The sequence below is a fragment of the Labrus bergylta genome, chromosome 13 (assembly GCF_963930695.1).
Source record: "Labrus bergylta chromosome 13, fLabBer1.1, whole genome shotgun sequence".
In the NCBI taxonomy this organism is placed as follows: domain Eukaryota; kingdom Metazoa; phylum Chordata; class Actinopteri; order Labriformes; family Labridae; genus Labrus; species Labrus bergylta.
The window spans coordinates 7,590,278-7,615,731 of record NC_089207.1 but is presented as its reverse complement, the minus strand read 5'-3'; the positions used below and the strand labels follow the sequence as shown (position 1 = coordinate 7,615,731).

Below are 25,454 nucleotides of genomic sequence, written 5' to 3'. Positions count from 1 at the left end.
AACAAGTAAGTGGTGATAAAAACATAATTTCGAGTTGTCCCTTATATCTTAATCAATCACTGCTTAGGCTACTATAATAATCCTAAATCTTGTGTGCCTTAATGCAACATTTAAACTTATTTCTGCTGTTCACTGTTCACAAGTTTGCAGTATTGAAAACCTTAATAAATCCACAGTAAAAGTGACGATGCAAAATGGTCAACTTCTGAAAAATCGTCAATTGATTCTGAAAAAATATTGATTGATAAGTAAGCATCACTTGTTTGCAGGTTTTTTTTAAATTCAATCTTAATAGTAATCATTTATAATAATTCCTGATTTGGTGTAAATGTTTATTATTGATGTGAAAACATTTATAATGATGGTGAATATTTCCAGTTGAATCAAATGTATAATATGGCTACCAGAGTGTTGTGGGGAAGTAAAGAGTAACCTAAGTACAAGTAATTAAAATATGTTAATGCAGTAGTCCTTACGTAAGTAGGCTACATGTACTTTTTGAATGTAAAACTGAACTTTGAAAACAGCCTCCAGAGAGCGTAATATGTATTAATACTCACTGAAAACATTGATGAAAATTGCAACAACAACAAAAAAAGAGAGGACAGACTGCCAAATAAAATCATGTTTCATTTTCCACTGGCCTGTTTCTCTCAGTCCTTTCTCCACTAGTGAGGCAACAGCGCCCTCTTCTGGCTAAAGGAGGTATTAAAAGCTTACAGCACCTGGTATTCCCAGGCGGTCTCCCATCCAAGTACTAACCAGGCCCGACCCTGCTTAGCTTCCGAGATCGGACGAGATCGGGCGTGTTCAGGGTGGTATGGCCGTAAGCGAATGAACAGGTTGTTAAAGGGTTATTTATACATACTTAGGTTTAAAGTAACACCTCGCCAAAATTAGAGCAAGTGACTATGACCTAGTTGATTTTATTACTTTTCTACTCAAACGTGTGGGCCTATGGATAGACTTACACTTAATCTTACTAGATTCAGCAATACTTTGACGCTGGGAGTTAACTAAAGACTTGCAGCTTGTTTTTAAGACTTGTTTCACGACTTGCGGGCAAACTGAACGTTCAAACGTCTGATAAACACATTGAACAAACCGATTCCGTGAAGATTAACTTCCCTCTTTCAAAACTGGCCTGGTTAGTACTTGGATGGGAGACCGCCTGGGAATCCCAGGTGCTGTAAGCTTTTAATACCTGCTTCAGCCAGCAGGGGGCGCTGTAACCTCCTGCTATGCACTGCAGTTCTTTTTTTATTTGTCTATCATTGCTTCTACTTTCCTACAAAGTAGCTTACACTGAATTTTGATTGGGGATCATCTATAGCATATATAGGGACTGATTGTAATAATTATGAATTTTCATATAATTAGTAAGTGTTCCTTTGTGATTCCTAATGGAGGATTGTTTTTTTTAATGATTAGTTACAATGGAGAATGTGAGGGGATCAAATATGTATGCCCCACAGGGTTATGATTTCTACATGAAACATTGCAATGGCTGATTTATTCATTTGTCATTCAAGATTACCTCAAAACAAGTAAGTGGTGATAAAAACATAATTTCGAGTTGTCCCTTATATCTTAATCAATCACTGCTTAGGCTACTATAATAATCCTAAATCTTGTGTGCCTTAATGCAACATTTAAACTTATTTCTGCTGTTCACTGTTCACAAGTTTGCAGTATTGAAAACCTTAATAAATCCACAGTAAAAGTGACGATGCAAAATGGTCAACTTCTGAAAAATCGTCAATTGATTCTGAAAAAATATTGATTGATAAGTAAGCATCACTTGTTTGCAGGGTTTTTTTAAATTCAATCTTAATAGTAATCATTTATAATAATTCCTGATTTGGTGTAAATGTTTATTATTGATGTGAAAACATTTATAATGATGGTGAATATTTCCAGTTGAATCAAATGTATAATATGGCTACCAGAGTGTTGTGGGGAAGTAAAGAGTAACCTAAGTACAAGTAATTAAAATATGTTAATGCAGTAGTCCTTACGTAAGTAGGCTACATGTACTTTTTGAATGTAAAACTGAACTTTGAAAACAGCCTCCAGAGAGCGTAATATGTATTAATACTCACTGAAAACATTGATGAAAATTGCAACAACAACAAAAAAAGAGAGGACAGACTGCCAAATAAAATCATGTTTCATTTTCCACTGGCCTGTTTCTCTCAGTCCTTTCTCCACTAGTGAGGCAACAGCGCCCTCTTCTGGCTAAAGGAGGTATTAAAAGCTTACAGCACCTGGTATTCCCAGGCGGTCTCCCATCCAAGTACTAACCAGGCCCGACCCTGCTTAGCTTCCGAGATCGGACGAGATCGGGCGTGTTCAGGGTGGTATGGCCGTAAGCGAATGAACAGGTTGTTAAAGGGTTATTTATACATACTTAGGTTTAAAGTAACACCTCGCCAAAATTAGAGCAAGTGACTATGACCTAGTTGATTTTATTACTTTTCTACTCAAACGTGTGGGCCTATGGATAGACTTACACTTAATCTTACTAGATTCAGCAATACTTTGACGCTGGGAGTTAACTAAAGACTTGCAGCTTGTTTTTAAGACTTGTTTCACGACTTGCGGGCAAACTGAACGTTCAAACGTCTGATAAACACATTGAACAAACCGATTCCGTGAAGATTAACTTCCCTCTTTCAAAACTGGCCTGGTTAGTACTTGGATGGGAGACCGCCTGGGAATCCCAGGTGCTGTAAGCTTTTAATACCTGCTTCAGCCAGCAGGGGGCGCTGTAACCTCCTGCTATGCACTGCAGTTCTTTTTTTATTTGTCTATCATTGCTTCTACTTTCCTACAAAGTAGCTTACACTGAATTTTGATTGGGGATCATCTATAGCATATATAGGGACTGATTGTAATAATTATGAATTTTCATATAATTAGTAAGTGTTCCTTTGTGATTCCTAATGGAGGATTGTTTTTTTTAATGATTAGTTACAATGGAGAATGTGAGGGGATCAAATATGTATGCCCCACAGGGTTATGATTTCTACATGAAACATTGCAATGGCTGATTTATTCATTTGTCATTCAAGATTACCTCAAAACAAGTAAGTGGTGATAAAAACATAATTTCGAGTTGTCCCTTATATCTTAATCAATCACTGCTTAGGCTACTATAATAATCCTAAATCTTGTGTGCCTTAATGCAACATTTAAACTTATTTCTGCTGTTCACTGTTCACAAGTTTGCAGTATTGAAAACCTTAATAAATCCACAGTAAAAGTGACGATGCAAAATGGTCAACTTCTGAAAAATCGTCAATTGATTCTGAAAAAATATTGATTGATAAGTAAGCATCACTTGTTTGCAGGGTTTTTTTAAATTCAATCTTAATAGTAATCATTTATAATAATTCCTGATTTGGTGTAAATGTTTATTATTGATGTGAAAACATTTATAATGATGGTGAATATTTCCAGTTGAATCAAATGTATAATATGGCTACCAGAGTGTTGTGGGGAAGTAAAGAGTAACCTAAGTACAAGTAATTAAAATATGTTAATGCAGTAGTCCTTACGTAAGTAGGCTACATGTACTTTTTGAATGTAAAACTGAACTTTGAAAACAGCCTCCAGAGAGCGTAATATGTATTAATACTCACTGAAAACATTGATGAAAATTGCAACAACAACAAAAAAAGAGAGGACAGACTGCCAAATAAAATCATGTTTCATTTTCCACTGGCCTGTTTCTCTCAGTCCTTTCTCCACTAGTGAGGCAACAGCGCCCTCTTCTGGCTAAAGGAGGTATTAAAAGCTTACAGCACCTGGTATTCCCAGGCGGTCTCCCATCCAAGTACTAACCAGGCCCGACCCTGCTTAGCTTCCGAGATCGGACGAGATCGGGCGTGTTCAGGGTGGTATGGCCGTAAGCGAATGAACAGGTTGTTAAAGGGTTATTTATACATACTTAGGTTTAAAGTAACACCTCGCCAAAATTAGAGCAAGTGACTATGACCTAGTTGATTTTATTACTTTTCTACTCAAACGTGTGGGCCTATGGATAGACTTACACTTAATCTTACTAGATTCAGCAATACTTTGACGCTGGGAGTTAACTAAAGACTTGCAGCTTGTTTTTAAGACTTGTTTCACGACTTGCGGGCAAACTGAACGTTCAAACGTCTGATAAACACATTGAACAAACCGATTCCGTGAAGATTAACTTCCCTCTTTCAAAACTGGCCTGGTTAGTACTTGGATGGGAGACCGCCTGGGAATCCCAGGTGCTGTAAGCTTTTAATACCTGCTTCAGCCAGCAGGGGGCGCTGTAACCTCCTGCTATGCACTGCAGTTCTTTTTTTATTTGTCTATCATTGCTTCTACTTTCCTACAAAGTAGCTTACACTGAATTTTGATTGGGGATCATCTATAGCATATATAGGGACTGATTGTAATAATTATGAATTTTCATATAATTAGTAAGTGTTCCTTTGTGATTCCTAATGGAGGATTGTTTTTTTTAATGATTAGTTACAATGGAGAATGTGAGGGGATCAAATATGTATGCCCCACAGGGTTATGATTTCTACATGAAACATTGCAATGGCTGATTTATTCATTTGTCATTCAAGATTACCTCAAAACAAGTAAGTGGTGATAAAAACATAATTTCGAGTTGTCCCTTATATCTTAATCAATCACTGCTTAGGCTACTATAATAATCCTAAATCTTGTGTGCCTTAATGCAACATTTAAACTTATTTCTGCTGTTCACTGTTCACAAGTTTGCAGTATTGAAAACCTTAATAAATCCACAGTAAAAGTGACGATGCAAAATGGTCAACTTCTGAAAAATCGTCAATTGATTCTGAAAAAATATTGATTGATAAGTAAGCATCACTTGTTTGCAGGTTTTTTTTAAATTCAATCTTAATAGTAATCATTTATAATAATTCCTGATTTGGTGTAAATGTTTATTATTGATGTGAAAACATTTATAATGATGGTGAATATTTCCAGTTGAATCAAATGTATAATATGGCTACCAGAGTGTTGTGGGGAAGTAAAGAGTAACCTAAGTACAAGTAATTAAAATATGTTAATGCAGTAGTCCTTACGTAAGTAGGCTACATGTACTTTTTGAATGTAAAACTGAACTTTGAAAACAGCCTCCAGAGAGCGTAATATGTATTAATACTCACTGAAAACATTGATGAAAATTGCAACAACAACAAAAAAAGAGAGGACAGACTGCCAAATAAAATCATGTTTCATTTTCCACTGGCCTGTTTCTCTCAGTCCTTTCTCCACTAGTGAGGCAACAGCGCCCTCTTCTGGCTAAAGGAGGTATTAAAAGCTTACAGCACCTGGTATTCCCAGGCGGTCTCCCATCCAAGTACTAACCAGGCCCGACCCTGCTTAGCTTCCGAGATCGGACGAGATCGGGCGTGTTCAGGGTGGTATGGCCGTAAGCGAATGAACAGGTTGTTAAAGGGTTATTTATACATACTTAGGTTTAAAGTAACACCTCGCCAAAATTAGAGCAAGTGACTATGACCTAGTTGATTTTATTACTTTTCTACTCAAACGTGTGGGCCTATGGATAGACTTACACTTAATCTTACTAGATTCAGCAATACTTTGACGCTGGGAGTTAACTAAAGACTTGCAGCTTGTTTTTAAGACTTGTTTCACGACTTGCGGGCAAACTGAACGTTCAAACGTCTGATAAACACATTGAACAAACCGATTCCGTGAAGATTAACTTCCCTCTTTCAAAACTGGCCTGGTTAGTACTTGGATGGGAGACCGCCTGGGAATCCCAGGTGCTGTAAGCTTTTAATACCTGCTTCAGCCAGCAGGGGGCGCTGTAACCTCCTGCTATGCACTGCAGTTCTTTTTTTATTTGTCTATCATTGCTTCTACTTTCCTACAAAGTAGCTTACACTGAATTTTGATTGGGGATCATCTATAGCATATATAGGGACTGATTGTAATAATTATGAATTTTCATATAATTAGTAAGTGTTCCTTTGTGATTCCTAATGGAGGATTGTTTTTTTTAATGATTAGTTACAATGGAGAATGTGAGGGGATCAAATATGTATGCCCCACAGGGTTATGATTTCTACATGAAACATTGCAATGGCTGATTTATTCATTTGTCATTCAAGATTACCTCAAAACAAGTAAGTGGTGATAAAAACATAATTTCGAGTTGTCCCTTATATCTTAATCAATCACTGCTTAGGCTACTATAATAATCCTAAATCTTGTGTGCCTTAATGCAACATTTAAACTTATTTCTGCTGTTCACTGTTCACAAGTTTGCAGTATTGAAAACCTTAATAAATCCACAGTAAAAGTGACGATGCAAAATGGTCAACTTCTGAAAAATCGTCAATTGATTCTGAAAAAATATTGATTGATAAGTAAGCATCACTTGTTTGCAGGGTTTTTTTAAATTCAATCTTAATAGTAATCATTTATAATAATTCCTGATTTGGTGTAAATGTTTATTATTGATGTGAAAACATTTATAATGATGGTGAATATTTCCAGTTGAATCAAATGTATAATATGGCTACCAGAGTGTTGTGGGGAAGTAAAGAGTAACCTAAGTACAAGTAATTAAAATATGTTAATGCAGTAGTCCTTACGTAAGTAGGCTACATGTACTTTTTGAATGTAAAACTGAACTTTGAAAACAGCCTCCAGAGAGCGTAATATGTATTAATACTCACTGAAAACATTGATGAAAATTGCAACAAAAAAAAAGAGGACAGACTGCCAAATAAAATCATGTTTCATTTTCCACTGGCCTGTTTCTCTCAGTCCTTTCTCCACTAGTGAGGCAACAGCGCCCTCTTCTGGCTAAAGGAGGTATTAAAAGCTTACAGCACCTGGTATTCCCAGGCGGTCTCCCATCCAAGTACTAACCAGGCCCGACCCTGCTTAGCTTCCGAGATCGGACGAGATCGGGCGTGTTCAGGGTGGTATGGCCGTAAGCGAATGAACAGGTTGTTAAAGGGTTATTTATACATACTTAGGTTTAAAGTAACACCTCGCCAAAATTAGAGCAAGTGACTATGACCTAGTTGATTTTATTACTTTTCTACTCAAACGTGTGGGCCTATGGATAGACTTACACTTAATCTTACTAGATTCAGCAATACTTTGACGCTGGGAGTTAACTAAAGACTTGCAGCTTGTTTTTAAGACTTGTTTCACGACTTGCGGGCAAACTGAACGTTCAAACGTCTGATAAACACATTGAACAAACCGATTCCGTGAAGATTAACTTCCCTCTTTCAAAACTGGCCTGGTTAGTACTTGGATGGGAGACCGCCTGGGAATCCCAGGTGCTGTAAGCTTTTAATACCTGCTTCAGCCAGCAGGGGGCGCTGTAACCTCCTGCTATGCACTGCAGTTCTTTTTTTATTTGTCTATCATTGCTTCTACTTTCCTACAAAGTAGCTTACACTGAATTTTGATTGGGGATCATCTATAGCATATATAGGGACTGATTGTAATAATTATGAATTTTCATATAATTAGTAAGTGTTCCTTTGTGATTCCTAATGGAGGATTGTTTTTTTTAATGATTAGTTACAATGGAGAATGTGAGGGGATCAAATATGTATGCCCCACAGGGTTATGATTTCTACATGAAACATTGCAATGGCTGATTTATTCATTTGTCATTCAAGATTACCTCAAAACAAGTAAGTGGTGATAAAAACATAATTTCGAGTTGTCCCTTATATCTTAATCAATCACTGCTTAGGCTACTATAATAATCCTAAATCTTGTGTGCCTTAATGCAACATTTAAACTTATTTCTGCTGTTCACTGTTCACAAGTTTGCAGTATTGAAAACCTTAATAAATCCACAGTAAAAGTGACGATGCAAAATGGTCAACTTCTGAAAAATCGTCAATTGATTCTGAAAAAATATTGATTGATAAGTAAGCATCACTTGTTTGCAGGTTTTTTTTAAATTCAATCTTAATAGTAATCATTTATAATAATTCCTGATTTGGTGTAAATGTTTATTATTGATGTGAAAACATTTATAATGATGGTGAATATTTCCAGTTGAATCAAATGTATAATATGGCTACCAGAGTGTTGTGGGGAAGTAAAGAGTAACCTAAGTACAAGTAATTAAAATATGTTAATGCAGTAGTCCTTACGTAAGTAGGCTACATGTACTTTTTGAATGTAAAACTGAACTTTGAAAACAGCCTCCAGAGAGCGTAATATGTATTAATACTCACTGAAAACATTGATGAAAATTGCAACAACAACAAAAAAAGAGAGGACAGACTGCCAAATAAAATCATGTTTCATTTTCCACTGGCCTGTTTCTCTCAGTCCTTTCTCCACTAGTGAGGCAACAGCGCCCTCTTCTGGCTAAAGGAGGTATTAAAAGCTTACAGCACCTGGTATTCCCAGGCGGTCTCCCATCCAAGTACTAACCAGGCCCGACCCTGCTTAGCTTCCGAGATCGGACGAGATCGGGCGTGTTCAGGGTGGTATGGCCGTAAGCGAATGAACAGGTTGTTAAAGGGTTATTTATACATACTTAGGTTTAAAGTAACACCTCGCCAAAATTAGAGCAAGTGACTATGACCTAGTTGATTTTATTACTTTTCTACTCAAACGTGTGGGCCTATGGATAGACTTACACTTAATCTTACTAGATTCAGCAATACTTTGACGCTGGGAGTTAACTAAAGACTTGCAGCTTGTTTTTAAGACTTGTTTCACGACTTGCGGGCAAACTGAACGTTCAAACGTCTGATAAACACATTGAACAAACCGATTCCGTGAAGATTAACTTCCCTCTTTCAAAACTGGCCTGGTTAGTACTTGGATGGGAGACCGCCTGGGAATCCCAGGTGCTGTAAGCTTTTAATACCTGCTTCAGCCAGCAGGGGGCGCTGTAACCTCCTGCTATGCACTGCAGTTCTTTTTTTATTTGTCTATCATTGCTTCTACTTTCCTACAAAGTAGCTTACACTGAATTTTGATTGGGGATCATCTATAGCATATATAGGGACTGATTGTAATAATTATGAATTTTCATATAATTAGTAAGTGTTCCTTTGTGATTCCTAATGGAGGATTGTTTTTTTTAATGATTAGTTACAATGGAGAATGTGAGGGGATCAAATATGTATGCCCCACAGGGTTATGATTTCTACATGAAACATTGCAATGGCTGATTTATTCATTTGTCATTCAAGATTACCTCAAAACAAGTAAGTGGTGATAAAAACATAATTTCGAGTTGTCCCTTATATCTTAATCAATCACTGCTTAGGCTACTATAATAATCCTAAATCTTGTGTGCCTTAATGCAACATTTAAACTTATTTCTGCTGTTCACTGTTCACAAGTTTGCAGTATTGAAAACCTTAATAAATCCACAGTAAAAGTGACGATGCAAAATGGTCAACTTCTGAAAAATCGTCAATTGATTCTGAAAAAATATTGATTGATAAGTAAGCATCACTTGTTTGCAGGTTTTTTTTAAATTCAATCTTAATAGTAATCATTTATAATAATTCCTGATTTGGTGTAAATGTTTATTATTGATGTGAAAACATTTATAATGATGGTGAATATTTCCAGTTGAATCAAATGTATAATATGGCTACCAGAGTGTTGTGGGGAAGTAAAGAGTAACCTAAGTACAAGTAATTAAAATATGTTAATGCAGTAGTCCTTACGTAAGTAGGCTACATGTACTTTTTGAATGTAAAACTGAACTTTGAAAACAGCCTCCAGAGAGCGTAATATGTATTAATACTCACTGAAAACATTGATGAAAATTGCAACAACAACAAAAAAAGAGAGGACAGACTGCCAAATAAAATCATGTTTCATTTTCCACTGGCCTGTTTCTCTCAGTCCTTTCTCCACTAGTGAGGCAACAGCGCCCTCTTCTGGCTAAAGGAGGTATTAAAAGCTTACAGCACCTGGTATTCCCAGGCGGTCTCCCATCCAAGTACTAACCAGGCCCGACCCTGCTTAGCTTCCGAGATCGGACGAGATCGGGCGTGTTCAGGGTGGTATGGCCGTAAGCGAATGAACAGGTTGTTAAAGGGTTATTTATACATACTTAGGTTTAAAGTAACACCTCGCCAAAATTAGAGCAAGTGACTATGACCTAGTTGATTTTATTACTTTTCTACTCAAACGTGTGGGCCTATGGATAGACTTACACTTAATCTTACTAGATTCAGCAATACTTTGACGCTGGGAGTTAACTAAAGACTTGCAGCTTGTTTTTAAGACTTGTTTCACGACTTGCGGGCAAACTGAACGTTCAAACGTCTGATAAACACATTGAACAAACCGATTCCGTGAAGATTAACTTCCCTCTTTCAAAACTGGCCTGGTTAGTACTTGGATGGGAGACCGCCTGGGAATCCCAGGTGCTGTAAGCTTTTAATACCTGCTTCAGCCAGCAGGGGGCGCTGTAACCTCCTGCTATGCACTGCAGTTCTTTTTTTATTTGTCTATCATTGCTTCTACTTTCCTACAAAGTAGCTTACACTGAATTTTGATTGGGGATCATCTATAGCATATATAGGGACTGATTGTAATAATTATGAATTTTCATATAATTAGTAAGTGTTCCTTTGTGATTCCTAATGGAGGATTGTTTTTTTTAATGATTAGTTACAATGGAGAATGTGAGGGGATCAAATATGTATGCCCCACAGGGTTATGATTTCTACATGAAACATTGCAATGGCTGATTTATTCATTTGTCATTCAAGATTACCTCAAAACAAGTAAGTGGTGATAAAAACATAATTTCGAGTTGTCCCTTATATCTTAATCAATCACTGCTTAGGCTACTATAATAATCCTAAATCTTGTGTGCCTTAATGCAACATTTAAACTTATTTCTGCTGTTCACTGTTCACAAGTTTGCAGTATTGAAAACCTTAATAAATCCACAGTAAAAGTGACGATGCAAAATGGTCAACTTCTGAAAAATCGTCAATTGATTCTGAAAAAATATTGATTGATAAGTAAGCATCACTTGTTTGCAGGTTTTTTTTAAATTCAATCTTAATAGTAATCATTTATAATAATTCCTGATTTGGTGTAAATGTTTATTATTGATGTGAAAACATTTATAATGATGGTGAATATTTCCAGTTGAATCAAATGTATAATATGGCTACCAGAGTGTTGTGGGGAAGTAAAGAGTAACCTAAGTACAAGTAATTAAAATATGTTAATGCAGTAGTCCTTACGTAAGTAGGCTACATGTACTTTTTGAATGTAAAACTGAACTTTGAAAACAGCCTCCAGAGAGCGTAATATGTATTAATACTCACTGAAAACATTGATGAAAATTGCAACAAAAAAAAAGAGGACAGACTGCCAAATAAAATCATGTTTCATTTTCCACTGGCCTGTTTCTCTCAGTCCTTTCTCCACTAGTGAGGCAACAGCGCCCTCTTCTGGCTAAAGGAGGTATTAAAAGCTTACAGCACCTGGTATTCCCAGGCGGTCTCCCATCCAAGTACTAACCAGGCCCGACCCTGCTTAGCTTCCGAGATCGGATGAGATCGGGCGTGTTCAGGGTGGTATGGCCGTAAGCGAATGAACAGGTTGTTAAAGGGTTATTTATACATACTTAGGTTTAAAGTAACACCTCGCCAAAATTAGAGCAAGTGACTATGACCTAGTTGATTTTATTACTTTTCTACTCAAACGTGTGGGCCTATGGATAGACTTACACTTAATCTTACTAGATTCAGCAATACTTTGACGCTGGGAGTTAACTAAAGACTTGCAGCTTGTTTTTAAGACTTGTTTCACGACTTGCGGGCAAACTGAACGTTCAAACGTCTGATAAACACATTGAACAAACCGATTCCGTGAAGATTAACTTCCCTCTTTCAAAACTGGCCTGGTTAGTACTTGGATGGGAGACCGCCTGGGAATCCCAGGTGCTGTAAGCTTTTAATACCTGCTTCAGCCAGCAGGGGGCGCTGTAACCTCCTGCTATGCACTGCAGTTCTTTTTTTATTTGTCTATCATTGCTTCTACTTTCCTACAAAGTAGCTTACACTGAATTTTGATTGGGGATCATCTATAGCATATATAGGGACTGATTGTAATAATTATGAATTTTCATATAATTAGTAAGTGTTCCTTTGTGATTCCTAATGGAGGATTGTTTTTTTTAATGATTAGTTACAATGGAGAATGTGAGGGGATCAAATATGTATGCCCCACAGGGTTATGATTTCTACATGAAACATTGCAATGGCTGATTTATTCATTTGTCATTCAAGATTACCTCAAAACAAGTAAGTGGTGATAAAAACATAATTTCGAGTTGTCCCTTATATCTTAATCAATCACTGCTTAGGCTACTATAATAATCCTAAATCTTGTGTGCCTTAATGCAACATTTAAACTTATTTCTGCTGTTCACTGTTCACAAGTTTGCAGTATTGAAAACCTTAATAAATCCACAGTAAAAGTGACGATGCAAAATGGTCAACTTCTGAAAAATCGTCAATTGATTCTGAAAAAATATTGATTGATAAGTAAGCATCACTTGTTTGCAGGTTTTTTTTAAATTCAATCTTAATAGTAATCATTTATAATAATTCCTGATTTGGTGTAAATGTTTATTATTGATGTGAAAACATTTATAATGATGGTGAATATTTCCAGTTGAATCAAATGTATAATATGGCTACCAGAGTGTTGTGGGGAAGTAAAGAGTAACCTAAGTACAAGTAATTAAAATATGTTAATGCAGTAGTCCTTACGTAAGTAGGCTACATGTACTTTTTGAATGTAAAACTGAACTTTGAAAACAGCCTCCAGAGAGCGTAATATGTATTAATACTCACTGAAAACATTGATGAAAATTGCAACAAAAAAAAAGAGGACAGACTGCCAAATAAAATCATGTTTCATTTTCCACTGGCCTGTTTCTCTCAGTCCTTTCTCCACTAGTGAGGCAACAGCGCCCTCTTCTGGCTAAAGGAGGTATTAAAAGCTTACAGCACCTGGTATTCCCAGGCGGTCTCCCATCCAAGTACTAACCAGGCCCGACCCTGCTTAGCTTCCGAGATCGGACGAGATCGGGCGTGTTCAGGGTGGTATGGCCGTAAGCGAATGAACAGGTTGTTAAAGGGTTATTTATACATACTTAGGTTTAAAGTAACACCTCGCCAAAATTAGAGCAAGTGACTATGACCTAGTTGATTTTATTACTTTTCTACTCAAACGTGTGGGCCTATGGATAGACTTACACTTAATCTTACTAGATTCAGCAATACTTTGACGCTGGGAGTTAACTAAAGACTTGCAGCTTGTTTTTAAGACTTGTTTCACGACTTGCGGGCAAACTGAACGTTCAAACGTCTGATAAACACATTGAACAAACCGATTCCGTGAAGATTAACTTCCCTCTTTCAAAACTGGCCTGGTTAGTACTTGGATGGGAGACCGCCTGGGAATCCCAGGTGCTGTAAGCTTTTAATACCTGCTTCAGCCAGCAGGGGGCGCTGTAACCTCCTGCTATGCACTGCAGTTCTTTTTTTATTTGTCTATCATTGCTTCTACTTTCCTACAAAGTAGCTTACACTGAATTTTGATTGGGGATCATCTATAGCATATATAGGGACTGATTGTAATAATTATGAATTTTCATATAATTAGTAAGTGTTCCTTTGTGATTCCTAATGGAGGATTGTTTTTTTTAATGATTAGTTACAATGGAGAATGTGAGGGGATCAAATATGTATGCCCCACAGGGTTATGATTTCTACATGAAACATTGCAATGGCTGATTTATTCATTTGTCATTCAAGATTACCTCAAAACAAGTAAGTGGTGATAAAAACATAATTTCGAGTTGTCCCTTATATCTTAATCAATCACTGCTTAGGCTACTATAATAATCCTAAATCTTGTGTGCCTTAATGCAACATTTAAACTTATTTCTGCTGTTCACTGTTCACAAGTTTGCAGTATTGAAAACCTTAATAAATCCACAGTAAAAGTGACGATGCAAAATGGTCAACTTCTGAAAAATCGTCAATTGATTCTGAAAAAATATTGATTGATAAGTAAGCATCACTTGTTTGCAGGTTTTTTTTAAATTCAATCTTAATAGTAATCATTTATAATAATTCCTGATTTGGTGTAAATGTTTATTATTGATGTGAAAACATTTATAATGATGGTGAATATTTCCAGTTGAATCAAATGTATAATATGGCTACCAGAGTGTTGTGGGGAAGTAAAGAGTAACCTAAGTACAAGTAATTAAAATATGTTAATGCAGTAGTCCTTACGTAAGTAGGCTACATGTACTTTTTGAATGTAAAACTGAACTTTGAAAACAGCCTCCAGAGAGCGTAATATGTATTAATACTCACTGAAAACATTGATGAAAATTGCAACAAAAAAAAAGAGGACAGACTGCCAAATAAAATCATGTTTCATTTTCCACTGGCCTGTTTCTCTCAGTCCTTTCTCCACTAGTGAGGCAACAGCGCCCTCTTCTGGCTAAAGGAGGTATTAAAAGCTTACAGCACCTGGTATTCCCAGGCGGTCTCCCATCCAAGTACTAACCAGGCCCGACCCTGTTTAGCTTCCGAGATCGGACGAGATCGGGCGTGTTCAGGGTGGTATGGCCGTAAGCGAATGAACAGGTTGTTAAAGGGTTATTTATACATACTTAGGTTTAAAGTAACACCTCGCCAAAATTAGAGCAAGTGACTATGACCTAGTTGATTTTATTACTTTTCTACTCAAACGTGTGGGCCTATGGATAGACTTACACTTAATCTTACTAGATTCAGCAATACTTTGACGCTGGGAGTTAACTAAAGACTTGCAGCTTGTTTTTAAGACTTGTTTCACGACTTGCGGGCAAACTGAACGTTCAAACGTCTGATAAACACATTGAACAAACCGATTCCGTGAAGATTAACTTCCCTCTTTCAAAACTGGCCTGGTTAGTACTTGGATGGGAGACCGCCTGGGAATCCCAGGTGCTGTAAGCTTTTAATACCTGCTTCAGCCAGCAGGGGGCGCTGTAACCTCCTGCTATGCACTGCAGTTCTTTTTTTATTTGTCTATCATTGCTTCTACTTTCCTACAAAGTAGCTTACACTGAATTTTGATTGGGGATCATCTATAGCATATATAGGGACTGATTGTAATAATTATGAATTTTCATATAATTAGTAAGTGTTCCTTTGTGATTCCTAATGGAGGATTGTTTTTTTTAATGATTAGTTACAATGGAGAATGTGAGGGGATCAAATATGTATGCCCCACAGGGTTATGATTTCTACATGAAACATTGCAATGGCTGATTTATTCATTTGTCATTCAAGATTACCTCAAAACAAGTAAGTGGTGATAAAAACATAATTTCGAGTTGTCCCTTATATCTTAATCAATCACTGCTTAGGCTACTATAATAATCCTAAATCTTGTGTGCCTTAATGCAACATTTAAACTTATTTCTGCTGTTCACTGTTCACAAGTTTGCAGTATTGAAAACCTTAATAAATCCACAGTAAAAGTGACGATGCAAAATGGTCAACTTCTGAAAAATCGTCAATTGATTCTGAAAAAATATTGATTGATAAGTAAGCATCACTTGTTTGCAGGTTTTTTTTAAATTCAATCTTAATAGTAATCATTTATAATAATTCCTGATTTGGTGTAAATGTTTATTATTGATGTGAAAACATTTATAATGATGGTGAATATTTCCAGTTGAATCAAATGTATAATATGGCTACCAGAGTGTTGTGGGGAAGTAAAGAGTAACCTAAGTACAAGTAATTAAAATATGTTAATGCAGTAGTCCTTACGTAAGTAGGCTACATGTACTTTTTGAATGTAAAACTGAACTTTGAAAACAGCCTCCAGAGAGCGTAATATGTATTAATACTCACTGAAAACATTGATGAAAATTGCAACAACAACAAAAAAAGAGAGGACAGACTGCCAAATAAAATCATGTTTCATTTTCCACTGGCCTGTTTCTCTCAGTCCTTTCTCCACTAGTGAGGCAACAGCGCCCTCTTCTGGCTAAAGGAGGTATTAAAAGCTTACAGCACCTGGTATTCCCAGGCGGTCTCCCATCCAAGTACTAACCAGGCCCGACCCTGCTTAGCTTCCGAGATCGGACGAGATCGGGCGTGTTCAGGGTGGTATGGCCGTAAGCGAATGAACAGGTTGTTAAAGGGTTATTTATACATACTTAGGTTTAAAGTAACACCTCGCCAAAATTAGAGCAAGTGACTATGACCTAGTTGATTTTATTACTTTTCTACTCAAACGTGTGGGCCTATGGATAGACTTACACTTAATCTTACTAGATTCAGCAATACTTTGACGCTGGGAGTTAACTAAAGACTTGCAGCTTGTTTTTAAGACTTGTTTCACGACTTGCGGGCAAACTGAACGTTCAAACGTCTGATAAACACATTGAACAAACCGATTCCGTGAAGATTAACTTCCCTCTTTCAAAACTGGCCTGGTTAGTACTTGGATGGGAGACCGCCTGGGAATCCCAGGTGCTGTAAGCTTTTAATACCTGCTTCAGCCAGCAGGGGGCGCTGTAACCTCCTGCTATGCACTGCAGTTCTTTTTTTATTTGTCTATCATTGCTTCTACTTTCCTACAAAGTAGCTTACACTGAATTTTGATTGGGGATCATCTATAGCATATATAGGGACTGATTGTAATAATTATGAATTTTCATATAATTAGTAAGTGTTCCTTTGTGATTCCTAATGGAGGATTGTTTTTTTTAATGATTAGTTACAATGGAGAATGTGAGGGGATCAAATATGTATGCCCCACAGGGTTATGATTTCTACATGAAACATTGCAATGGCTGATTTATTCATTTGTCATTCAAGATTACCTCAAAACAAGTAAGTGGTGATAAAAACATAATTTCGAGTTGTCCCTTATATCTTAATCAATCACTGCTTAGGCTACTATAATAATCCTAAATCTTGTGTGCCTTAATGCAACATTTAAACTTATTTCTGCTGTTCACTGTTCACAAGTTTGCAGTATTGAAAACCTTAATAAATCCACAGTAAAAGTGACGATGCAAAATGGTCAACTTCTGAAAAATCGTCAATTGATTCTGAAAAAATATTGATTGATAAGTAAGCATCACTTGTTTGCAGGTTTTTTTTAAATTCAATCTTAATAGTAATCATTTATAATAATTCCTGATTTGGTGTAAATGTTTATTATTGATGTGAAAACATTTATAATGATGGTGAATATTTCCAGTTGAATCAAATGTATAATATGGCTACCAGAGTGTTGTGGGGAAGTAAAGAGTAACCTAAGTACAAGTAATTAAAATATGTTAATGCAGTAGTCCTTACGTAAGTAGGCTACATGTACTTTTTGAATGTAAAACTGAACTTTGAAAACAGCCTCCAGAGAGCGTAATATGTATTAATACTCACTGAAAACATTGATGAAAATTGCAACAACAACAAAAAAAGAGAGGACAGACTGCCAAATAAAATCATGTTTCATTTTCCACTGGCCTGTTTCTCTCAGTCCTTTCTCCACTAGTGAGGCAACAGCGCCCTCTTCTGGCTAAAGGAGGTATTAAAAGCTTACAGCACCTGGTATTCCCAGGCGGTCTCCCATCCAAGTACTAACCAGGCCCGACCCTGCTTAGCTTCCGAGATCGGACGAGATCGGGCGTGTTCAGGGTGGTATGGCCGTAAGCGAATGAACAGGTTGTTAAAGGGTTATTTATACATACTTAGGTTTAAAGTAACACCTCGCCAAAATTAGAGCAAGTGACTATGACCTAGTTGATTTTATTACTTTTCTACTCAAACGTGTGGGCCTATGGATAGACTTACACTTAATCTTACTAGATTCAGCAATACTTTGACGCTGGGAGTTAACTAAAGACTTGCAGCTTGTTTTTAAGACTTGTTTCACGACTTGCGGGCAAACTGAACGTTCAAACGTCTGATAAACACATTGAACAAACCGATTCCGTGAAGATTAACTTCCCTCTTTCAAAACTGGCCTGGTTAGTACTTGGATGGGAGACCGCCTGGGAATCCCAGGTGCTGTAAGCTTTTAATACCTGCTTCAGCCAGCAGGGGGCGCTGTAACCTCCTGCTATGCACTGCAGTTCTTTTTTTATTTGTCTATCATTGCTTCTACTTTCCTACAAAGTAGCTTACACTGAATTTTGATTGGGGATCATCTATAGCATATATAGGGACTGATTGTAATAATTATGAATTTTCATATAATTAGTAAGTGTTCCTTTGTGATTCCTAATGGAGGATTGTTTTTTTTAATGATTAGTTACAATGGAGAATGTGAGGGGATCAAATATGTATGCCCCACAGGGTTATGATTTCTACATGAAACATTGCAATGGCTGATTTATTCATTTGTCATTCAAGATTACCTCAAAACAAGTAAGTGGTGATAAAAACATAATTTCGAGTTGTCCCTTATATCTTAATCAATCACTGCTTAGGCTACTATAATAATCCTAAATCTTGTGTGCCTTAATGCAACATTTAAACTTATTTCTGCTGTTCACTGTTCACAAGTTTGCAGTATTGAAAACCTTAATAAATCCACAGTAAAAGTGACGATGCAAAATGGTCAACTTCTGAAAAATCGTCAATTGATTCTGAAAAAATATTGATTGATAAGTAAGCATCACTTGTTTGCAGGTTTTTTTTAAATTCAATCTTAATAGTAATCATTTATAATAATTCCTGATTTGGTGTAAATGTTTATTATTGATGTGAAAACATTTATAATGATGGTGAATATTTCCAGTTGAATCAAATGTATAATATGGCTACCAGAGTGTTGTGGGGAAGTAAAGAGTAACCTAAGTACAAGTAATTAAAATATGTTAATGCAGTAGTCCTTACGTAAGTAGGCTACATGTACTTTTTGAATGTAAAACTGAACTTTGAAAACAGCCTCCAGAGAGCGTAATATGTATTAATACTCACTGAAAACATTGATGAAAATTGCAACAAAAAAAAAGAGGACAGACTGCCAAATAAAATCATGTTTCATTTTCCACTGGCCTGTTTCTCTCAGTCCTTTCTCCACTAGTGAGGCAACAGCGCCCTCTTCTGGCTAAAGGAGGTATTAAAAGCTTACAGCACCTGGTATTCCCAGGCGGTCTCCCATCCAAGTACTAACCAGGCCCGACCCTGCTTAGCTTCCGAGATCGGATGAGATCGGGCGTGTTCAGGGTGGTATGGCCGTAAGCGAATGAACAGGTTGTTAAAGGGTTATTTATACATACTTAGGTTTAAAGTAACACCTCGCCAAAATTAGAGCAAGTGACTATGACCTAGTTGATTTTATTACTTTTCTACTCAAACGTGTGGGCCTATGGATAGACTTACACTTAATCTTACTAGATTCAGCAATACTTTGACGCTGGGAGTTAACTAAAGACTTGCAGCTTGTTTTTAAGACTTGTTTCACGACTTGCGGGCAAACTGAACGTTCAAACGTCTGATAAACACATTGAACAAACCGATTCCGTGAAGATTAACTTCCCTCTTTCAAAACTGGCCTGGTTAGTACTTGGATGGGAGACCGCCTGGGAATCCCAGGTGCTGTAAGCTTTTAATACCTGCTTCAGCCAGCAGGGGGCGCTGTAACCTCCTGCTATGCACTGCAGTTCTTTTTTTATTTGTCTATCATTGCTTCTACTTTCCTACAAAGTAGCTTACACTGAATTTTGATTGGGGATCATCTATAGCATATATAGGGACTGATTGTAATAATTATGAATTTTCATATAATTAGTAAGTGTTCCTTTGTGATTCCTAATGGAGGATTGTTTTTTTTAATGATTAGTTACAATGGAGAATGTGAGGGGATCAAATATGTATGCCCCACAGGGTTATGATTTCTACATGAAACATTGCAATGGCTGATTTATTCATTTGTCATTCAAGATTACCTCAAAACAAGTAAGTGGTGATAAAAACATAATTTCGAGTTGTCCCTTATATCTTAATCAATCACTGCTTAGGCTACTATAATAATCCTAAATCTTGTGTGCCTTAATGCAACATTTAAACTTATTTCTGCTGTTCACTGTTCACAAGTTTGCAGTATTGAAAACCTTAATAAATCCACAGTAAAAGTGACGATGCAAAATGGTCAACTTCTGAAAAATCGTCAATTGATTCTGAAAAAATATTGATTGATAAGTAAGCATCACTTGTTTGCAGGTTTTTTTTAAATTCAATCTTAATAGTAATCATTTATAATAATTCCTGATTTGGTGTAAATGTTTATTATTGATGTGAAAACATTTATAATGATGGTGAATATTTCCAGTTGAATCAAATGTATAATATGGCTACCAGAGTGTTGTGGGGAAGTAAAGAGTAACCTAAGTACAAGTAATTAAAATATGTTAATGCAGTAGTCCTTACGTAAGTAGGCTACATGTACTTTTTGAATGTAAAACTGAACTTTGAAAACAGCCTCCAGAGAGCGTAATATGTATTAATACTCACTGAAAACATTGATGAAAATTGCAACAAAAAAAAAGAGGACAGACTGCCAAATAAAATCATGTTTCATTTTCCACTGGCCTGTTTCTCTCAGTCCTTTCTCCACTAGTGAGGCAACAGCGCCCTCTTCTGGCTAAAGGAGGTATTAAAAGCTTACAGCACCTGGTATTCCCAGGCGGTCTCCCATCCAAGTACTAACCAGGCCCGACCCTGCTTAGCTTCCGAGATCGGACGAGATCGGGCGTGTTCAGGGTGGTATGGCCGTAAGCGAATGAACAGGTTGTTAAAGGGTTATTTATACATACTTAGGTTTAAAGTAACACCTCGCCAAAATTAGAGCAAGTGACTATGACCTAGTTGATTTTATTACTTTTCTACTCAAACGTGTGGGCCTATGGATAGACTTACACTTAATCTTACTAGATTCAGCAATACTTTGACGCTGGGAGTTAACTAAAGACTTGCAGCTTGTTTTTAAGACTTGTTTCACGACTTGCGGGCAAACTGAACGTTCAAACGTCTGATAAACACATTGAACAAACCGATTCCGTGAAGATTAACTTCCCTCTTTCAAAACTGGCCTGGTTAGTACTTGGATGGGAGACCGCCTGGGAATCCCAGGTGCTGTAAGCTTTTAATACCTGCTTCAGCCAGCAGGGGGCGCTGTAACCTCCTGCTATGCACTGCAGTTCTTTTTTTATTTGTCTATCATTGCTTCTACTTTCCTACAAAGTAGCTTACACTGAATTTTGATTGGGGATCATCTATAGCATATATAGGGACTGATTGTAATAATTATGAATTTTCATATAATTAGTAAGTGTTCCTTTGTGATTCCTAATGGAGGATTGTTTTTTTTAATGATTAGTTACAATGGAGAATGTGAGGGGATCAAATATGTATGCCCCACAGGGTTATGATTTCTACATGAAACATTGCAATGGCTGATTTATTCATTTGTCATTCAAGATTACCTCAAAACAAGTAAGTGGTGATAAAAACATAATTTCGAGTTGTCCCTTATATCTTAATCAATCACTGCTTAGGCTACTATAATAATCCTAAATCTTGTGTGCCTTAATGCAACATTTAAACTTATTTCTGCTGTTCACTGTTCACAAGTTTGCAGTATTGAAAACCTTAATAAATCCACAGTAAAAGTGACGATGCAAAATGGTCAACTTCTGAAAAATCGTCAATTGATTCTGAAAAAATATTGATTGATAAGTAAGCATCACTTGTTTGCAGGTTTTTTTTAAATTCAATCTTAATAGTAATCATTTATAATAATTCCTGATTTGGTGTAAATGTTTATTATTGATGTGAAAACATTTATAATGATGGTGAATATTTCCAGTTGAATCAAATGTATAATATGGCTACCAGAGTGTTGTGGGGAAGTAAAGAGTAACCTAAGTACAAGTAATTAAAATATGTTAATGCAGTAGTCCTTACGTAAGTAGGCTACATGTACTTTTTGAATGTAAAACTGAACTTTGAAAACAGCCTCCAGAGAGCGTAATATGTATTAATACTCACTGAAAACATTGATGAAAATTGCAACAAAAAAAAAGAGGACAGACTGCCAAATAAAATCATGTTTCATTTTCCACTGGCCTGTTTCTCTCAGTCCTTTCTCCACTAGTGAGGCAACAGCGCCCTCTTCTGGCTAAAGGAGGTATTAAAAGCTTACAGCACCTGGTATTCCCAGGCGGTCTCCCATCCAAGTACTAACCAGGCCCGACCCTGTTTAGCTTCCGAGATCGGACGAGATCGGGCGTGTTCAGGGTGGTATGGCCGTAAGCGAATGAACAGGTTGTTAAAGGGTTATTTATACATACTTAGGTTTAAAGTAACACCTCGCCAAAATTAGAGCAAGTGACTATGACCTAGTTGATTTTATTACTTTTCTACTCAAACGTGTGGGCCTATGGATAGACTTACACTTAATCTTACTAGATTCAGCAATACTTTGACGCTGGGAGTTAACTAAAGACTTGCAGCTTGTTTTTAAGACTTGTTTCACGACTTGCGGGCAAACTGAACGTTCAAACGTCTGATAAACACATTGAACAAACCGATTCCGTGAAGATTAACTTCCCTCTTTCAAAACTGGCCTGGTTAGTACTTGGATGGGAGACCGCCTGGGAATCCCAGGTGCTGTAAGCTTTTAATACCTGCTTCAGCCAGCAGGGGGCGCTGTAACCTCCTGCTATGCACTGCAGTTCTTTTTTTATTTGTCTATCATTGCTTCTACTTTCCTACAAAGTAGCTTACACTGAATTTTGATTGGGGATCATCTATAGCATATATAGGGACTGATTGTAATAATTATGAATTTTCATATAATTAGTAAGTGTTCCTTTGTGATTCCTAATGGAGGATTGTTTTTTTTAATGATTAGTTACAATGGAGAATGTGAGGGGATCAAATATGTATGCCCCACAGGGTTATGATTTCTACATGAAACATTGCAATGGCTGATTTATTCATTTGTCATTCAAGATTACCTCAAAACAAGTAAGTGGTGATAAAAACATAATTTCGAGTTGTCCCTTATATCTTAATCAATCACTGCTTAGGCTACTATAATAATCCTAAATCTTGTGTGCCTTAATGCAACATTTAAACTTATTTCTGCTGTTCACTGTTCACAAGTTTGCAGTATTGAAAACCTTAATAAATCCACAGTAAAAGTGACGATGCAAAATGGTCAACTTCTGAAAAATCGTCAATTGATTCTGAAAAAATATTGATTGATAAGTAAGCATCACTTGTTTGCAGGTTTTTTTTAAATTCAATCTTAATAGTAATCATTTATAATAATTCCTGATTTGGTGTAAATGTTTATTATTGATGTGAAAACATTTATAATGATGGTGAATATTTCCAGTTGAATCAAATGTATAATATGGCTACCAGAGTGTTGTGGGGAAGTAAAGAGTAACCTAAGTACAAGTAATTAAAATATGTTAATGCAGTAGTCCTTACGTAAGTAGGCTACATGTACTTTTTGAATGTAAAACTGAACTTTGAAAACAGCCTCCAGAGAGCGTAATATGTATTAATACTCACTGAAAACATTGATGAAAATTGCAACAAAAAAAAAGAGGACAGACTGCCAAATAAAATCATGTTTCATTTTCCACTGGCCTGTTTCTCTCAGTCCTTTCTCCACTAGTGAGGCAACAGCGCCCTCTTCTGGCTAAAGGAGGTATTAAAAGCTTACAGCACCTGGTATTCCCAGGCGGTCTCCCATCCAAGTACTAACCAGGCCCGACCCTGCTTAGCTTCCGAGATCGGACGAGATCGGGCGTGTTCAGGGTGGTATGGCCGTAAGCGAATGAACAGGTTGTTAAAGGGTTATTTATACATACTTAGGTTTAAAGTAACACCTCGCCAAAATTAGAGCAAGTGACTATGACCTAGTTGATTTTATTACTTTTCTACTCAAACGTGTGGGCCTATGGATAGACTTACACTTAATCTTACTAGATTCAGCAATACTTTGACGCTGGGAGTTAACTAAAGACTTGCAGCTTGTTTTTAAGACTTGTTTCACGACTTGCGGGCAAACTGAACGTTCAAACGTCTGATAAACACATTGAACAAACCGATTCCGTGAAGATTAACTTCCCTCTTTCAAAACTGGCCTGGTTAGTACTTGGATGGGAGACCGCCTGGGAATCCCAGGTGCTGTAAGCTTTTAATACCTGCTTCAGCCAGCAGGGGGCGCTGTAACCTCCTGCTATGCACTGCAGTTCTTTTTTTATTTGTCTATCATTGCTTCTACTTTCCTACAAAGTAGCTTACACTGAATTTTGATTGGGGATCATCTATAGCATATATAGGGACTGATTGTAATAATTATGAATTTTCATATAATTAGTAAGTGTTCCTTTGTGATTCCTAATGGAGGATTGTTTTTTTTAATGATTAGTTACAATGGAGAATGTGAGGGGATCAAATATGTATGCCCCACAGGGTTATGATTTCTACATGAAACATTGCAATGGCTGATTTATTCATTTGTCATTCAAGATTACCTCAAAACAAGTAAGTGGTGATAAAAACATAATTTCGAGTTGTCCCTTATATCTTAATCAATCACTGCTTAGGCTACTATAATAATCCTAAATCTTGTGTGCCTTAATGCAACATTTAAACTTATTTCTGCTGTTCACTGTTCACAAGTTTGCAGTATTGAAAACCTTAATAAATCCACAGTAAAAGTGACGATGCAAAATGGTCAACTTCTGAAAAATCGTCAATTGATTCTGAAAAAATATTGATTGATAAGTAAGCATCACTTGTTTGCAGGTTTTTTTTAAATTCAATCTTAATAGTAATCATTTATAATAATTCCTGATTTGGTGTAAATGTTTATTATTGATGTGAAAACATTTATAATGATGGTGAATATTTCCAGTTGAATCAAATGTATAATATGGCTACCAGAGTGTTGTGGGGAAGTAAAGAGTAACCTAAGTACAAGTAATTAAAATATGTTAATGCAGTAGTCCTTACGTAAGTAGGCTACATGTACTTTTTGAATGTAAAACTGAACTTTGAAAACAGCCTCCAGAGAGCGTAATATGTATTAATACTCACTGAAAACATTGATGAAAATTGCAACAAAAAAAAAGAGGACAGACTGCCAAATAAAATCATGTTTCATTTTCCACTGGCCTGTTTCTCTCAGTCCTTTCTCCACTAGTGAGGCAACAGCGCCCTCTTCTGGCTAAAGGAGGTATTAAAAGCTTACAGCACCTGGTATTCCCAGGCGGTCTCCCATCCAAGTACTAACCAGGCCCGACCCTGCTTAGCTTCCGAGATCGGACGAGATCGGGCGTGTTCAGGGTGGTATGGCCGTAAGCGAAT

At 36.7% G+C, this 25,454-nt stretch overlaps 17 non-coding genes across 17 annotated transcripts; all 17 read right to left on the bottom strand.

The window, feature by feature from the left end:
* Window positions 1–713: 713 nt before the first annotated feature.
* LOC136182055 (5S ribosomal RNA) lies at window positions 714–832 on the bottom strand. The gene has a single exon (XR_010668373.1). It is a non-coding gene; the product is annotated as a 5S ribosomal RNA (ribosomal RNA).
* A 1,423-nt stretch (window positions 833–2,255) lies between these two features.
* On the bottom strand, window positions 2,256–2,374 carry LOC136182054 (5S ribosomal RNA). The gene has a single exon (XR_010668372.1). It is a non-coding gene; the product is annotated as a 5S ribosomal RNA (ribosomal RNA).
* A 1,423-nt stretch (window positions 2,375–3,797) lies between these two features.
* Window positions 3,798–3,916, bottom strand: LOC136182053 (5S ribosomal RNA). Its single transcript, XR_010668371.1, has one exon. It is a non-coding gene; the product is annotated as a 5S ribosomal RNA (ribosomal RNA).
* A 1,423-nt stretch (window positions 3,917–5,339) lies between these two features.
* Window positions 5,340–5,458, bottom strand: LOC136182052 (5S ribosomal RNA). The gene has a single exon (XR_010668370.1). It is a non-coding gene; the product is annotated as a 5S ribosomal RNA (ribosomal RNA).
* A 1,417-nt stretch (window positions 5,459–6,875) lies between these two features.
* LOC136182051 (5S ribosomal RNA) lies at window positions 6,876–6,994 on the bottom strand. The gene has a single exon (XR_010668369.1). It is a non-coding gene; the product is annotated as a 5S ribosomal RNA (ribosomal RNA).
* Window positions 6,995–8,417: 1,423 nt separating this feature from the next.
* LOC136182050 (5S ribosomal RNA) lies at window positions 8,418–8,536 on the bottom strand. Its single transcript, XR_010668368.1, has one exon. It is a non-coding gene; the product is annotated as a 5S ribosomal RNA (ribosomal RNA).
* Window positions 8,537–9,959: 1,423 nt separating this feature from the next.
* Window positions 9,960–10,078, bottom strand: LOC136182049 (5S ribosomal RNA). Its single transcript, XR_010668367.1, has one exon. It is a non-coding gene; the product is annotated as a 5S ribosomal RNA (ribosomal RNA).
* A 1,417-nt stretch (window positions 10,079–11,495) lies between these two features.
* Window positions 11,496–11,614, bottom strand: LOC136181827 (5S ribosomal RNA). The gene has a single exon (XR_010668173.1). It is a non-coding gene; the product is annotated as a 5S ribosomal RNA (ribosomal RNA).
* A 1,417-nt stretch (window positions 11,615–13,031) lies between these two features.
* LOC136182047 (5S ribosomal RNA) lies at window positions 13,032–13,150 on the bottom strand. Its single transcript, XR_010668365.1, has one exon. It is a non-coding gene; the product is annotated as a 5S ribosomal RNA (ribosomal RNA).
* Window positions 13,151–14,567: 1,417 nt separating this feature from the next.
* On the bottom strand, window positions 14,568–14,686 carry LOC136181384 (5S ribosomal RNA). The gene has a single exon (XR_010667733.1). It is a non-coding gene; the product is annotated as a 5S ribosomal RNA (ribosomal RNA).
* A 1,423-nt stretch (window positions 14,687–16,109) lies between these two features.
* Window positions 16,110–16,228, bottom strand: LOC136182046 (5S ribosomal RNA). The gene has a single exon (XR_010668364.1). It is a non-coding gene; the product is annotated as a 5S ribosomal RNA (ribosomal RNA).
* A 1,423-nt stretch (window positions 16,229–17,651) lies between these two features.
* Window positions 17,652–17,770, bottom strand: LOC136182045 (5S ribosomal RNA). The gene has a single exon (XR_010668363.1). It is a non-coding gene; the product is annotated as a 5S ribosomal RNA (ribosomal RNA).
* Window positions 17,771–19,187: 1,417 nt separating this feature from the next.
* On the bottom strand, window positions 19,188–19,306 carry LOC136181718 (5S ribosomal RNA). Its single transcript, XR_010668065.1, has one exon. It is a non-coding gene; the product is annotated as a 5S ribosomal RNA (ribosomal RNA).
* Window positions 19,307–20,723: 1,417 nt separating this feature from the next.
* On the bottom strand, window positions 20,724–20,842 carry LOC136182044 (5S ribosomal RNA). Its single transcript, XR_010668362.1, has one exon. It is a non-coding gene; the product is annotated as a 5S ribosomal RNA (ribosomal RNA).
* A 1,417-nt stretch (window positions 20,843–22,259) lies between these two features.
* LOC136181383 (5S ribosomal RNA) lies at window positions 22,260–22,378 on the bottom strand. The gene has a single exon (XR_010667732.1). It is a non-coding gene; the product is annotated as a 5S ribosomal RNA (ribosomal RNA).
* A 1,417-nt stretch (window positions 22,379–23,795) lies between these two features.
* LOC136182043 (5S ribosomal RNA) lies at window positions 23,796–23,914 on the bottom strand. The gene has a single exon (XR_010668361.1). It is a non-coding gene; the product is annotated as a 5S ribosomal RNA (ribosomal RNA).
* Window positions 23,915–25,331: 1,417 nt separating this feature from the next.
* Window positions 25,332–25,450, bottom strand: LOC136182041 (5S ribosomal RNA). The gene has a single exon (XR_010668359.1). It is a non-coding gene; the product is annotated as a 5S ribosomal RNA (ribosomal RNA).
* Between the last annotated feature and the right edge of the window lie 4 nt (window positions 25,451–25,454).